This window comes from Grammomys surdaster, unplaced genomic scaffold (assembly GCF_004785775.1).
Source record: "Grammomys surdaster isolate TR1022 unplaced genomic scaffold, NIH_TR_1.0 125878, whole genome shotgun sequence".
Lineage (NCBI taxonomy): Eukaryota > Metazoa > Chordata > Mammalia > Rodentia > Muridae > Grammomys > Grammomys surdaster.
Window position 1 is genome coordinate 2,334,226 of NW_021620703.1, and position 16,569 is coordinate 2,350,794.

A 16,569-nucleotide genomic window follows, 5' to 3' on the forward strand; every position below is an offset into this window, starting at 1 on the left:
ACATAAAGGACGGTACTCAGTGGTGTTTTATAAATAAAAGATGCCAGTGCTTGACAAGGCTGACTGAACTCGCATCCTGATGACTCAGCCCAGACGCGGGACCTTCCTGTCTTGTCAGCTGTCTAGTTTGATTCGGCTGCCACTGTCATTGCTGCCTGTAAATCCAGTGACGCCCGTGGATCAGAACATTATTGGATACTGATTGACTACTTGGGTAAAATAACAGCCCAAGGGGGTGCTGCTTCTAAAGGAAGAGATGGCAGCGTAGGGCTTTGGAGTTTTCTCATGGGCGTTCCTGTGAGAATAACTGTAAATTTCTTACTTAGGACACTAAAATGCTACAGTGTAGCCACATTAACCTGTTAGATGCTGGAGTTACTTGTTGGTATGACAGCATGCAGGTCTAACAGTTAGGGTAGTCTTTAATGACTGGACAGGAGCTAATCTTGAGTTCATCTGTTTGGCTAAGGAATATTAGTTGCCAAGATAAACTTGCTACTGTATTTGGTGATACCACCGCTGGTTTTAAGTGTCCTATGTTTGTAATAACACTTTCCACTGTGTCTCAGAGCCCTTTGGGGAGGTGATCTGGGGAAGTGCTCACCTTTTATCTCTGAAATGCTGGCTCTTTGGATACTCATGAGCTGAAGTGCTGAGGACCTCTGGTAAGGTTCTGTTCCTAACCTTCTAGGAGAGAAAGCGAATTAAAATTAGTACATAAAATCGAATAGGGTGAGGTTCTATGGGACAAGTAAATATAAAGTATTTAAAAGCATATGCTACAGATGACAGAAAAGTACAAAAATTGTTCCTGACATGAATAATTCACCAACTCTCTGATGACATAAGTCACTTACTAATGTGCATTGCTTGCCATTTAATAGTGGCTGTATCTGAAGAAATATGGAAATTGGAATACTTTAATAACTTTCTATATGAAAGATGACGAGCCTGCCTAAATGATTAAGAGGAAGATATGTTATAATGAACTAAAGCCACTCGAGTGTAAGGTAATTTTAATTCAAATCTCCATCTGCTTATGTATAATTAAGACTCATTTAACAAGTTAATGCTTAACAGAGAGAGCTGATAAGTTTGGTATTAAGGATCTTAAGAGAAGTAAATTAAACTGTCAGGGTTGAACTGGTCTTTAGTTTTAATTTCTTACACCTGAACCTCGTATGAATTTCAGGGTCCACTTTTTTATCCCCAGCATTGGTTTCTGCATGAAGCCAGCAACAAAGCGGGGTGCTGGGAGGCGGTATCCTATCTCTTCATATTTTAATTTGGGAGAGCCCACCCCACCTTAGGTATGACAGCATCCTGACTGATAATGAATATTTATACACTTCTTACCCAGTGCATAGCATCTATGCGATGTTAGGATGGTGATTTCAAAGCCACCAAATATTCATGCACACTTGAGAGTGGGGGTGGGGTTAAACAATCTCAGAAAATAAGAAGAAAGCCTGTGGGTGCCAAGAGAGGATGTTTTGATCCTTCGAGTTTCCTGGTCTTGTTGCTGGGCAACTTCCTTTTTAATCTTTTTCTTCGCTTCCTGCCAAAGGAGGCTCAGGGCTCACAGATATGATGCCAACTCTTGTCTTCTAGCATGAGGATTGAGTTCCCTGTGTAAGGTCGTCATTTATGAGGAGAATGAATAGGATTCCTCTTTTCACACTGTGGGATGCTGTCAAGACAGAATTAAAGCAGGGTATTTGAGAATGCATGCGGTTTCCCCCAGCAGGAGTTCCACTAAGTTAAAGATTAGCAACTGTTTGCATCAGGCTGAAGCTGTGAGGCCAGGGATCTGAACTTGAGGTTCTTGGTCATTGCCAGCCATCACACATGGCTTGGAGCAGGTCATCCAGAAGGGACAACTTCTAAAGATAAAAATTTCACAAATCAGAGCAAGGTTAGTCTCTGATACTTGAGCACAGTCAAGTACTTCCAGGCTCTCAGATACAGTGATTCTTTCCTTCCCTAAGAGCTAGGAAGTACTTGGTGCATTTTTTCTTACTGACTTTTAAAGAGGAGGTCATTTGTCCAAGTTCACGGAAATAATGGGAAGGTGGGTCTAGTGCTTTGCTGACTCTCCCATCTTTCCATATCATGTTGTTTCATGCATCTATCAACTCCATGTTTCACACACACACATACTAATTAGACAGCGATATTATTTTTTCTATGAACATGGTCCATGTCTACACAACAAAAATATTCCAATACTAACCTTTATTTAGTCATCTACTTCCTGAAATATATCTTCAATGGCAGATAGATACTAGATATCTAGTATCTAGTATCTAGATATCTAGATAGATACTAGATCTTTGAAACCTTATAGGAAAGAAACTCCACACATAAACGCTGGCAATGCTTTCAAGAAGCAAATTATTTTCTTAGAAAACAGGGAGATAATTTTTCATAGAAGAGAGTTGGAAATAAGTGTCTCTGTGAAGTTTCCATCCATCAGATCATTGAAAAGTTTAGTTCTAGCATGTTCATGTTCAAGAGTCAATTCATTGGAAAATTGCTGCCTGAGTATTGGACTTCCTTGATGTGGAAATGGATTTCCTAAATAGTTACTAGATCTGGGGAAATGGTGAGAGGTAGTGAGACCTCTATGTTTGAAATGTTTTTCCCCATAGGATTGAATATTCTCATATGCTGTCAAGTATGCGACTGTTGAAAAGACACTGTCAAGAAAGATCAAAGATGGCAGATGACGCACACGCACACAGTCTGCTATATCCCCAGGGAAGACACTGGGGAATCTGGAGAACAGTTTCAGAAGATGTGGGTGACAGGTGAGTCTCTAGTCTAATAAAAAGATGAAATAGAGCACTTTGAAAAACAGAACAAGAAGAATCTAGATTCTGTCTCAGGGGGGAGGGGGGTTGTCAGTGTGTGGCTAGCTCCAGTCTCAGTGAGAGAGAATAGAGCCATGCTTAAAGCGAAGAGGCTCAGAAAACTACACTTACTCCCGCAGCAAATATTTTAAAGAGAAAAAAGAAGAGGGAACATGGAAGATGACTGTTGTATGTGACAGAGGCACAGGGAGGTGCTGTATCCTGCCATTTTGCTGGAGGTGCCCAGGCTCAGCCACAGTCAGGCCACTGAGAGGAGGCAGGGCAATGTTCAAAACAGGGAGTCCACAGACAGCAGGGACAGGGACAGGGACAGAAGTGGAGGAAGAGCATGGAGGGTGTCTGCCTGCCAGGTTGAGAGGACTGGGATCCAGTCTGATTGGGAGGGAGTGCTAAGTACCTGAGTAGGTAAAGGAGAGAAAGCTTTCCTCAGAAGTCTTAGGTTTGGCTCTTTAGTTGAAAGCCTTCTCTGTGGTGATCCTTAATGAAGCAGCCCTCTGATCCTTGCTTGTTCATGCTAGTTTATTTGATGGTGGATATGAATACATACACTCTATTCAAGAGGGATTATATACCTCTTGTCAGAAGGAATACTCAGGAAGCAAGCTCCTTGGTTGCCGGCTGGAGGCTATCCAGGTATTTCATTAGCATGGAGAAGAACTCCAGGTATTATGGAGAACTCTGTATTGTATTATGCTATGTGGCTGGCTGCACACGGTCTTCAGTGGAGTGACCCATGGTTACATGTTCAGGAGCAGGTATAGAGGCAGATAGGGAATGGCTCCACCCCTCCCATGCTCAATTCTGAGATTCCCAGGATTTGAGCTCATTCAGCTTTACCTGTTCTTATTCTTGTCTGGTAGTGCAGTCACATGAGCCCTACAGGGAGGAGAGATGGCAGGAAAACCCTTTCTGCTTAGCACTGGAGTGGAGCAGCAGCAAGAAGAATTGTCAATTGATCTGGGGAATAGGTCTCAATGAGAGACAGTCTCCATCCAGTTGGTCTGTGAACGCATCTGTGGGGAGCTGTCTTGATTGTCTTCATGCAGGAAGACGCAGCCTGAATGTAGTGGGTACCTTTCCCAGTTCTGAGGTCCTGGACTGTATAGGAATAGTACAAACTAGCTACGCATTAGGCATGCATTCATTTCCCTCTGCTCTTGACTGTGGGTGGCATATGATTAGCTGTTTTAAGCAATGCTACCTTGACTGTGGGGAAGAAGTTATGCACCAGCATCCCTCACTCCACAGCAGGATGGAAATCCAGTCAGAAACAGATCACTGGAGTTTGTCTTTGGGGGAAACACAGATCCAGGGTCAAGTACTGTGCTCGACTCCAGGAAGGACATCCCTCGGGAGTGGGACCAGCATTTGCAGCTAGACTTTTGAGGGGGCCATCCAGAGGTGTGATCAGTATCTATGACCTAGTTTGGAAAGAAATCCCCATTATCTGTTATTCAGCCTTGCAACCAGTCGCCCAAGGGTACAGTAAACACGTATCTGGGAACCTAGGAAGACACTCCTAGAGGGCTGAGGCAGAGGCAAGCAGCAGGTGAGACTGAGTGCACACACTGCCCCTGCCCCCACCTGTGCTTAAAGGTCGCTGGCAGCCTAACAAGCCAGTTCTGTGCTGCTCTGTTCTCGGACCCTCTTTCCTCTCCTTTTCAATAGGCTTTCCTTTCTCATTTTCCATTTTATATGCTTTCCTGGAGAACATAAGCTTGCCTGGGGTTCCCTATGTCTCAGGACCTGGAAATGTTTGGGGTTTGCATTTCATCGTCTCTCTTCCTTCGTCCATTCAGACTTCCTTATTCCATTCAGACATTTATTTGTGTTCTCTTGAAAATCACTCAGGAGGGTTTCGTCTCTCTTCCTTCGTCCTACCAGTCTTGTATTAACTGCCCATATTCCTGCCATCTCCTCCTCTAGTTTTGCTTGGTTGGTCCAAGTAGTTTGACTGTTTTTCTCCATTTTTAATCCTAGTGATTCATACCACAGTTGTTAGTATCTTACCATACACAGTGCAAGCATCAGTGTGCTTTTGCTTCCTAAAATGGTTGGAACTTTTAATGGTGCCTGCTGTTTGATTAATACTCTGTGTTCATGGCCAACCTATCCTCTGATGGTAGTTGCTTTTTTATACTGGGTTCTGCTTTTAGAGACCTACAGGAAACTGTGCCTGCACCCAGAACAGGAGTTTAGTAGTAAAATAGCATATCAACTGTGCTACAAACTAGCCCTTTTTGATCATTACAAACACTTCCATTGAAAGAAGAAGGCTGATTAGAAATCAAAACAACCAACCACACTGAACCAGCCAGCAAATACACCCCAGATATGCAAGGTCCATATTAAAAAAAAAAAATCAAGGCAACACAATTTCTCCTAAAATTAGACATCCTGCAGTAATGAGTGTCAGTTATCTGAAAACCCAAAGAAATAATGAAAAATATATTGTATAGTCAAGGAAATCACAGAGGAAAAAAAAACCCTCCTGAGTGATTTTCAAGAGAACACAAATAAATGTCTGAATGGAATAAGGAAGTCAATGCAGGATGTGAATGTGGAATGGGTGGTTGAACTACTATCCAAGCAGGGCTACAGTCTTGGTTGGCCAGAGGTGGTACACCCTTCAAACCCAGTAATGGGCAGCAGAGGCAGACCCATCTCTGAAAGTTCAAGGCCAACTTGATCTACACAGCAAGTTATAGGCTATCCAGGGATCCATAACAAGGCACTGTCTCAAAACTAACTCATCAGAAGAAAAAGTAAAATAACTGAAATATGGAAAGTGAGAAATTCACTCAAATGGGATGCTATGAAGAAGCTTCATCATGAAACAGATCAAAGGGAGGAAAGAACCTCTGGGATGTAAAGACAAGTTAGAGCAATTGGAACATTCAGATTACAAAGATAAAGAAATAAAAATGTACAAACAAAGTCTTTGAGCTCTATAGGAAATGACAAAAAGACCAAATCTATAAATTAGTATAATCTTTATTATAATTCCAATGTTAGTCTACATAAATAAATAAATAAATAAATAAATAAATAAATAAATAAATAAATTGATATGAGAACCCAGAAGACAGGGAATCTTCTCGAGAAATGGAAGGTATAACTGGCAAAACAGCTCTTAACACAGTGTTTCTCAACTTTCCTCATGCTGCTAACTTTTAATGCAGTTCCTCATGTTGTGGTGACCCCAAACCATAAAATTATTCTGCTTCTACTTCATAATTTTTCTATGATTATTAATCTTAATGTAAATATCTGATATGTGGGATATATAATATATGACCACCCCCCAAAGAGGTTGTGACCCGTAGGTTGAGAACTATTGTGGTGTTCTAACAGAAAGCTTATGACGTTGCAGTTGTTAAGTATTAGAAGGGGCTGTTGACTTATTTTTAAGGGATTATGACCTTTTAAATTTTTCACTTTCAAGTGTTCTTACTTGCCCCATAACAAAATATATGGCTACATCAAGAAAAATACTCACTTCTGGCAAATTTCTAGGATATTAGAAATCAAATGAGCATTGGAGGGTGTTAATTCAAATATCCCCATTTTGTGGATGAGAAAATAGAGTTTGGGATGGTTGGAAATCAGAGGCCTAGCAGGAACTTGTCAATTAGGTAAGCTGTGGTTGAAGGCTTCAAGGCCAGGGAGGCTCCCAGAGCTGGTAGGAACCCAAGTCCTTTCTCTGCTCATTCCTCCAGCATCTCTATATACTCAGCTTGAGAAAGGTTTGTTTTCATGTGTCTTTAGTTCATCTGCCCAAGACAACAAGTTTACTAATGGTTCATGGACAGTATTCAACACAGTGAACATTTTAGGCTCTCAAACACATTTTCTCCTCCTGACGGTTTTGTGCTGTTTCTTTGTGCATCTCACACAGAACATTTCAACCCAGATTGATTTTCTGATCAGTGTTCTGTTTCAAAATGCAGCCTGAATGAGTTGACTTGGTACAAATAGACACCAATGCTGTATTCACTGACCCTGCCACAGTGGAATATCTGCAAGGGACTGATTTCTTAACATGCTGGGTTAGCTTCCCTCTCCCCTATTTTTACTGTCTTTCTAGATGCTTTAAAAATCTGTGAGACATCTGAGAGTTAACAACAGATAATGAACCCTATACATTGGGTGAGTAGGACTTCTAAAGGCCCAGCATCATCTGCTTCAGGCAAGTGCAGATTGGTAGTAGAAGCCAGAAGAAAAACAGACAGACAGACAGACAGACAGACAGACTCACAGACATCAGGAAGATCCAATATAGCACAAAACTATCTCATAGCATATCTGCTTTTTCAGCAAAGTTGGACACAATGTCATAGGTGAGCGACACTACCAAAGCCGACCTTCTAACTCATAGACATTTGTTATGAGCTTCGTCCTCCTCAGATGCTGCCACAACAAACGCACTCCACACTGCTCTTAGAAGGCAGCATTGCTCCACATTGCTCAGTCCCAAAAGGGTGCAAACCCAAGTTTGGGTGTCTCCATCTGAGAGACTCCAGATCAGCTCTGTAGACTTGAACTTTCATTTGGCCACATCTTTGGCTGCTGAAAATTCTACAGGCTAAGTGAAGGATCCTCACCCCTCACCCCCAGGTAATTTCACGCAGGGAAGAAAAGTACACTATTTGCTCAGCAGGAATAACTGCCTGCACGGGGACAAGATGAGTTCTTTTCCCTGTATCATTCATTGTTTATGCTTTTCACGAACTCCTGCTTGGATTTGAAGCCTTCCTCAACCTCCCTAGATATAGCAGCTTGCTGTGTTTTTCCTCTAGGAACTCTGCCTCCATCTTGCCCTATTTCCCTTTGAGTGATGCAAACAGACCTGTTGACAGCTTGGCCCTCTACTTAATTACTTTAGAATTTTACAAACTCAATTGACTTGTTTGCTAATCATTAAGATCAGCCAGAACCTCTCTCCCTTTGTAAACATCACAAGCCATCATGAGGTTCTACAAAGTCTCTAAAGGCCCCATACCAGACCCCAAGACCTCCCCAAAAGAACCATTTTAGAATTTCAAGCTCTGGTAAGTACTATCGACCTATGAGTTATACCTAATTTCTTCAGGCCTTTTGTCATGAGTGGGTGAGGGGTTTTATCAAATGCTTTTTCTGTAACTTTTGAGATGATGATTCATATCCTTCATCCTGTTTATATGATGTGTGCTGATTTGTAGATGTTTGATCATTCTTGCATCTCTGCAATGGAACCAACTTGATCAAGGTATATGAACTCCAAAGTGCTGCTGCTGAATTTGGTCTGCTAGTATAATGTGGTGGTGTGAGTGCGAACGGTGCCAATAGGTTCATACGTTGGGATGATTGGCCCCTAATTGGTAGAGCTATTTGAGAAGGATTAGAAAGTGTGGCCTCATTGGAAGAGGTGTGTAACTGGGGAAAGACTTTTGATTTCAAAATCCCATACTGTTTCCAGTTAGCTCTCTTTACCTTGTAGTTGTGTTTCAAGATCTGAGCTCTAAATGACTCCTTTAGCAACTTTCCTCCTGGTCTGTGACTGTGGTCCTTACCACTGATGGTCATGGACTCTAACCTTAAAACCATAACTCCCAAATACGCTTCTTCTTCTATAAAATGCCTTAGTTATGATGTCTTAACACATCAGTAGAAAAGTAGCTAAGACAGATACTATTTTGTAAGAATTTTTGCACTTGCATTCATTAGGAATATTGACTTACAGTTTTGCTTCTTTTTAAAGTTGCATTGACCATGTGTCTTGTCACATCAATAGAAAATTAATTTAGCCAGAAGTTGCTTCCAGGAGTGGGGTATTGCTGTGACAGGCCTAACCATAATGTTTGTTGAAAAAAATATGGAAAATTTGGGGATTTTGGAATATAAAAGTGGTTGCATGCTGTAAGTGGGGCTGGCTTAATGGGTCATGTCATTAAAATCTTGGAAGATTGTAGTGCTGAGAGCAATGGGACTATAGAGGTCCAGCTCAGTAGTTTTCAGAGGTGAACAATATTATCAGCCAGGTTAGAGAACATTGTTGTGATATTTTGACAAAGAATGTGACGGTTTTGGCCTTGGTCCTAAAAATCTGCCTGAGGGTAAATTGAAGAGTTTTGGATTGATTTCATTGACAGAGGAGATTTCAAAACAACCTAGTATTGATCCTGTCACATGGTTATTAGTGATGCTTCCTATACAGTTCTACAGTGAAAAAAACAAACAAGACAAATAGAAATAATAAATACACAATTAAAGCCCTTTAACATTGGATGTGGAGTTACAGGATTTGGACTTTCCCTGTTGGATTCCTGGCTTGCTTTGCTACAGTGTTTTTTCATTATGCCCTCTTTCTTCCCTCTTGGAATGGCAATGTATATTCTGTGCAGTTGTTTATAGAAATTATGTAACTTTCTTTTTTATCTTATAGCAGACTACTACATTAAAATACCTCTTTGAGTCTCAGAAGAGACTTTGAACTTTGGAACAATGCTGAGACAGTGACTGGCTATGGGGGAACTTTTAAAGTTAGACTATATATATTTTTACATTATGATATGGACATGAGAGTATAGAGTCCATGAAGTAGAACGTGGTGGTTTGAATGAGAATCACTCCAGAGGCTCATATGTTTGATTTCTTTGCCCCCAGTTGGTGGAATTTTTTGAGATGGACTGGGACACATGGCTTTGTTGGTAGAAGTATGACACTGAAGGCAGGCTTTGAAGTTTCAAAAGCCCATTCTATCCTGGATAGTTCTTTCTCTCCCCTCTGCAAGTAGATCAGATACACCTCTTAGCTGCTGCTTGAGTGCCATACCTGCATGCATGCTGCTATGCTGCCTAACATAATGGTCTTGTGTTCTACTACCCTCTAGAATGGTGATCTCCCAATTAAATGCTTTCTTTTGCTTATGGTATATTCTTAGTAGTAAAAAGAAACTAAAAGGGATATTGGCTTATGCTTTTCTTCTTTCTTTCTTTCTTTCTTTCTTTCTTTCTTTCTTTCTTTCTTCCTTTCTTCCTTTCTTCCTTTCTTCCTTCCTTCCTTCCTTCCTTTCTTCCTTTCTTTCTTTCCTTCTTTCTTTCTTCCTTTCTTTCTTTCTTTAAAATGTATGTGTGTGTGTGTATGTGTGTGCACACCCACATGCATACACGTGTATGTGCACACTGATCTGGTAATAATAAAGTCATAGTGTACACTCTGGTAATAGAGTAATAGTCTCCTAGAATGGGTTCTAGAGAGTTATCGTCCTGTAACTGCTATGGAACAGTTTGAGAAGCAGTGCCATTAGTTCATTGAAAATTTGATAAAACTCATCAGTAAAACAATGTGACCATGGTATTTTTATTGGGGAAAGATTCTTTTTGTTTTTTTAAAGAGTCAATCTATTTTTTGTTACTGGTCTATTTATGCTTAATGTATCTTGATTCAGTTATGGTATACCCTGTGTTAAGAAATTTGTCCATTTTTATATGTTCCAATAGTTTTTCAAAGTAATTCCTAATGACCCTTATTGTCTCTGTAGCATTAACTATAATGCCTCTTTATTTATCTCTAATTTTAACTTAGACCTCTCTCCTTTTCTATTGGCTGGTCTAGCAAAAGGTATATAAAACTTGCTTCATGTAGTTTTATTCTGTATTTGCTTTTGCTCTGATATCTTATTTATTATTTTTTCTTTATACTATTCAGGGGTTTGGTTTCTTCTTACATTATAGAGCCTTGAAGTATAGTGTCAGATTATTTGAGGGGGAGATGGGGGAGGGGAGACTGCATATGTTATCAACATTGCACATGCTAGGCAACATGCCATCACTGAGCTACCTCCAGAGCCTTTAAATCTTTTTTTTTTATTTTCTGATGTAGGAAGTAATAAGTATGAATTTCCAACGAATACTGCTTTTCATTCTTCTCATTGGAAATATATGTTGTTTCTATTCTTTTATCTAATATTATATATTTAAAGAAAAATTTAATTTCGCTCCATCATTCTCAATAAATTTCTTAACACCTATTCCCCTCTGATGGCTCTTACATTCCTTCTGTCCTCTCTTTTATGATAGAAGGAGTGCTATAGATGTTCCACTTAGAGCCAAATACTTAATATTCGTTTATTATCAATATTTGGACCAGTTATGGATGTCTGTATTGACTACCAGCCACTATAGGAAGAAGTTTCTCTGATGGAGACTGGAAGCTCCATCAATCTATAGTGATAAACACAGGTGTTTAAAGGACAATTGTACAACATTCCCACTTAGCAAAATGCAATAGTAAGTTCCCCCTTAGGGCTTGTGATCACCTTATCCATGAGGTTTTGACAGGTACCAGTCATGAGTTCCTGTATAATAAGCCTCAAAATCAATCAGAATGTTGTAGGTTATCCTCTTAAATAGTCATCCCACAATTGTACCTCTAACTACATTCTGCCTGGCAGGGCATTATAATAGTTCATATGGTTCAACGTGTTCTGCAGCAAATTCTGTGGTGTCTTCAGCGCTGAAATATCACCATTTGTTTTATACAGTCCAAAGAATGGTCTATGATACCCAGACTTTCAGTTTTAAATGAGTTTGTTTATTTAACACATAGCAAGTGAAAGTTATAGAGTAAATAGCAACTGGAAGGTAGAGAGAAGCAACAGATAGATAGTAAAACAACATTAAATCAGATACTCAAAACATAACCACAGAAATCAACCAGGGAAACCCCGCTAAAGTAGTCAGCTAGAAATCACACACAAACACACACACACACACACACACGAACAAATAACAGTAGAGAGTTAATACCATCAAATAAGGAGCTTATAAACATCTTCAGGAAACCAACTGGAGACGTTGAGGCAGTCGGCTGCAATTCTAGATTGAGCTTTCTCTCCGTGGATGAGCTTCTGCATTTCCTTCCTGCTGTAGAAGCTTTTATATCATTGGATAAGTAATAATAGAGTCTGTTGGAAATGGGTTACCATTGGGCTGTTTTTAAGGGTGTGGTTGTTTTTACTTTGGGCTATTCTGCTGTTCTCTGTTATTGGGGAAGGGGTGATCTCTAGACAAGGAGCTTTGAGGACACTTTGAGACAAACACGGTTGGGTCTGAAGTGGTGGGGAGCGGAAACCTTGCTTCTAAAGCTACCTTCTCAGTGAACTCGAACTGCATATGACAATTTACCAAAAGTCATGTATATTACACCATCTAGTTCTGGGTGACCAAGAGCAATAGTATAGCCTGTGTTATTCTATGGACCTTTGGAGACTCCTGATGAACAGATTTTGGAGAGACAGCCCATGTTTTGAAATCCCATTTGATCTCCTATGACAGCTGGGAGCAGCAGTGATACTCATATGTTGTAATAATTTTCATTCATTTTTTTCCGTCTGCAGGTTTACCTTCAGCACATGTGGTAAGGCTACTCTGATGGTCATAAACCAGTTCCATTTTCACCAATCTCTGGTCTTTGCTCCTCCTTCAATTCTGGATACAGGAGTCTTCTTTGGCAGCTATTTTCCTTCTGGTGTTAGAATATATCATTTTATGTCCTCTAGCCTTAATAGTGGAATCATTTCTTAATAGAATTATCCTTCAATGTATCTTAAGACCACCTTCTCAGATTTCACAATGTCTTTGTCCTGTGCTTTGATTTTATATGCCGTGATAAGATTCTTTTCTGGTCGTATATATTTGGGGTTGAATGAGCCCCAACATGCTTCTGCCTATGTAGTTCCCAGGATGACAGAATCTCTCTGCTGCTTCTTCACTGACTGGTTTTTTTCCTTCTTCTTCTTTTCTTATGCTCTAACCTTTATTTCTCAGCCTTTGGATGGTCCTCGTGTTTGATCACTGAATGGTAGTGTCACAAAGTTACTGAGAGCTTTCTCCATCTTTTCTTTCTTTTTCTGTATTTTCCCCCCTCTGTGAATAAGAAATTTTAAAAGTTCCATCTTTACTCTCAGATATTCTGTATTCTGTTTGATCTAATACATCCTCAGGCTCTCAAGTGAGTTTTTCATTTGATTATTGAACTTTCAATTTCTCTATGGCTCTGTTTCAAAACATGCACTTTTTTTCTGTTGGATTTCACATGTATTTCCTGCATTTTATTCTCAATTTCAGCGAATGGTTTATCTTTAGTCACTTAGATCTTATTCAATGGCTTAAAAAATTCTTTGAATTCTCTTTTAGGCTTCTCATTCATCTAAACTTCTTTGCTGTTACCAGAAAGTTTTGATCTTTTGATGATATCATATGACCCAATTAAAATATATTTTCTGTGTTCCTGTGTTCAAATTTGTGCACAGCGTGGATGAGCTATCAGTACCATTTTAGGGTCTTCTGAGCAAGTGGATTTTTCTATGCATCTGATGGCATGGGTGAGTTAGGCAATGTTGGCATGAAGCACAGTCTCCTGGGGTTTCTTTGCCTATGGATGGTGAGTTTATCTACAGTGTAGACTCTTTCTCAGGCCATCCAAGAGTGGGAACATGGTAGGAGCTCAGGCAGGCATGATGTGGACAGGCTTGTATGTGAAATCCTTACTGCGTGTCTATACCTACAAGAGTGGCACGATTTCTAGTCAGGTGATAGGGGTATCTTAGTCATTGTTGACTGTTTTATTCATTGAACTCTCTGGATTTTGCTAATAGCATTAGTACTAAACACTGTTGTCTTCTTACCGGTAAATGGAAAGGTGTTGGTGACAGGTGAGCAAGATTTCTCTTGAGCCTCCATTAGCTGGGTAGAGGGGTGGTTAGGTTTTTCCTTCTCTTATTCTTTTAGGCTTAGTGTCCAGAGAGTGAGGAGGTCATGGGGCAGGGCCAATACTAGCAAAGTTTCTCGCCAGATTTTCTTAGGCTGTGTGCCTGCAAGATGGTAACAAATGGGGTTCCTGTGTTGCTCAAAGCTATTCCAGAATGCACCTGTGTGCAGAAACAATGAAATAGAGTGGTAGCATCTTGGGATGAACTGCATGCTCTTCCTGTTACTGCCATGTCTCTGTATGTGACTGGCTAGCAGATGAGCTCCATAACCTGTGACTTGAGGACAGCATCTCTCTTTTACTACCCTCTCAGATGCTATTTTCTGTAGCACAAGGCATCCTGTAGATTTGATTCAGAGTCAAACTTCAATGCCAAGCTTGGTTTGTGAGCCTCCCTGCACCCTGATGTTACTAGTGCATTGGAATGTCTGTTGGGTCCACAGGATGGGAATATGCAGGTTTCCCATCCCTGGAGAAGAATGACTTGAGAAAAGTTGTCCTGTCTTAGGGATAGTTCCTGGCTTTGGCATGCTAGGACACCTATGAAAACTCCCAGCTTATTTGTAATACCAGGGTGAAGACACCAGAGAATTGTGTAACTTTTCTGCACCTTGGAACGTTTGCATCCACACTGACAGCATTTTATGAATCTGCCCCATTCAACTCTTACCCCTGCAGAGGGGGAGTCTGTGGAGCTGGATGGCAAAGGAAAGGGTATTTCATTTTCTCCTTGTACATTGCTGTCTCCTATCTCTGTATTTTATCATATTCCAGTTTCTCTTCTGTATATGTCCAGTGTTCTCCCACAGACATTCCAGTCAAATGCAGCTGTGTAGCTGTTGCTTTGCTGGATAAAATCTAGGTACTTCTACAGACCTGTAAGTGGTGAGGTCCAAAAAATTCTAGGGAATTTACTTTTTTTTTCTTGGAAGAAGTAAATTAGTCAATGAGTCTGATATAATGATAACTTTATTGAGAACTGATAGAAGTTATTCAGTTATTATTATATATGTAGTTAATTGCATTGATAATGATTCACAGAAGTAATGTATGGATTAATTACTAGAAAACAATAGAGCAAACATTTCATTACATATTCATTAAAATTTAAAGACTTTTAGTTTAAGGGATCATCAGAAAAAACATTTACCAAAGGCATAAGCTTATCAAAGTTTGAATTGGAAACTCCATAGAAAGTGGTGAGAGAACAGGTGGAAAGATTCAGACATCCCTAAATAAGAGTCTCAAGCACTCAGATTTTTAAATGTACCTAAGTGCACTTTAGAAAATGGTGTTTAGGAGAGCAGAGGTTGCTGCCACAGGCAGGATAGGATAGAGAGGAGGCATTTGGAGACCAAGCTCATGCCTGAGTAACCAGTCATGGGACAATGACATTCTCATCTCTGGAAGTCTTGAGACCACTGGAAGCAATCTATGCATTTTGAAAAAGAAATGACAGTGCTTTATAAATGAGCAGGTAAGGCAGCAAGAGGACAAGTAAATGGCACAGCCTTAATAAAGAATGTGAGGCAGGGAGCCAATGCTCACAACAGGCCAAACCAAACCAAACCAAACCATAACAAACCAAACCAAAACAAAACAAATCAAACCAAACCAAAACAAAACAGCAATACATGGATCAAGCCAAGATGTAGCTACCTACTGAAAGTTACTGTTGAACGCACAGCAAGTGTTCATAAAAGGACAGTGTGGGAAACGAGGAGAGCAACAGTAGCCTTCTTCCTGGAACATGATGAAGAAATAGCCTTTGTGCCCAGACTCTTTTTTACCTCCTTAGGCCCCTGTCATATGGACCCTAATACTGATCATGTCACATCAACATAAAAAACAAACAAACAAACAAAAACCAAGAATAGAAACGATTTCAAGATAAACCGAAGTAAAAATATTTCTGCCTTTATATCTTGGCAGTTCTTTTGAACGGAAGTAAAATATTCCACATATTACCAAGAAAATAATTAGTGGTCAACAGATTTATTTATTATTCACTAAAAACAAGTTTATCACAAAACTTCATCATACACATAGAGCATTACATGTTTCAGATTTTCACCACAGTTTCAGGGAGGTAGCTCAACTCAGGGAACTATATAAACACAGATGTGAAAATGTATCACAGTTTTAGAAATCTGGAAAGCATAAGAAGTCTTTAATGAAAGGAACATGAGAGCCAGGCGGTGGTGGCGCATGCCTTTAATCCCAGTGCTTGGGAGGCAGAGGCTGGCGGATTTCTGAGTTCGAGGCCAGCCTGGTCTACAGAGTGAGTTCCAGGACAGCGAGAACTACACAGAGAAACACTGTCTCAAAAAAAAAAAAAAAAAAAAAAAAAAAAAAGGAACATGAAATGGGTCATTTGAAAAATATTAAATTCTTAGAAATATGCACATGTTTCTCCTGGAAAATGTACATGTTGGTTCATGCATGCAGGAGAGGAGAAGGATCAGCCATAGTTAGAACTGAATTGGAGAGAACTGAACTCAACTATTCTTACAGGAAACTGTAAGACAAGACTGAACTCTAGGACTGGGCACTGGCTTAGTAGGCTGCTTGCCTAATATGTGCAAGCTCTCAGCACTACAGAAAGAAAGAAAGAAAGAAAGAAAGAAAGAAAGAAAGAAAGAAAGAAAGAAAGAAAGAAAGAAAGAAAGAGAGAAAGAAAGAAAGGAAGGAAGAAAGAAAGAATCACTGGAGTATACACGGAATAGTTTAGCAAGTCCATTTACAATGGCTAAAACTGAGAACCATGAAAACCTTCAGTTGCCTTACTTTGATATTATTATCACTATTTCAAAACTTGCATCCAGCTTTTTATTCTAGGCAAATAAAATGAGTTTATTTCCCTATGTGAATAGTCCTTCAAAAAGATGCAATCATGGAAGGAGGAGGAGGAGGAGGAGAAGGAGGAAAAGGAGGAGGAGGAGGA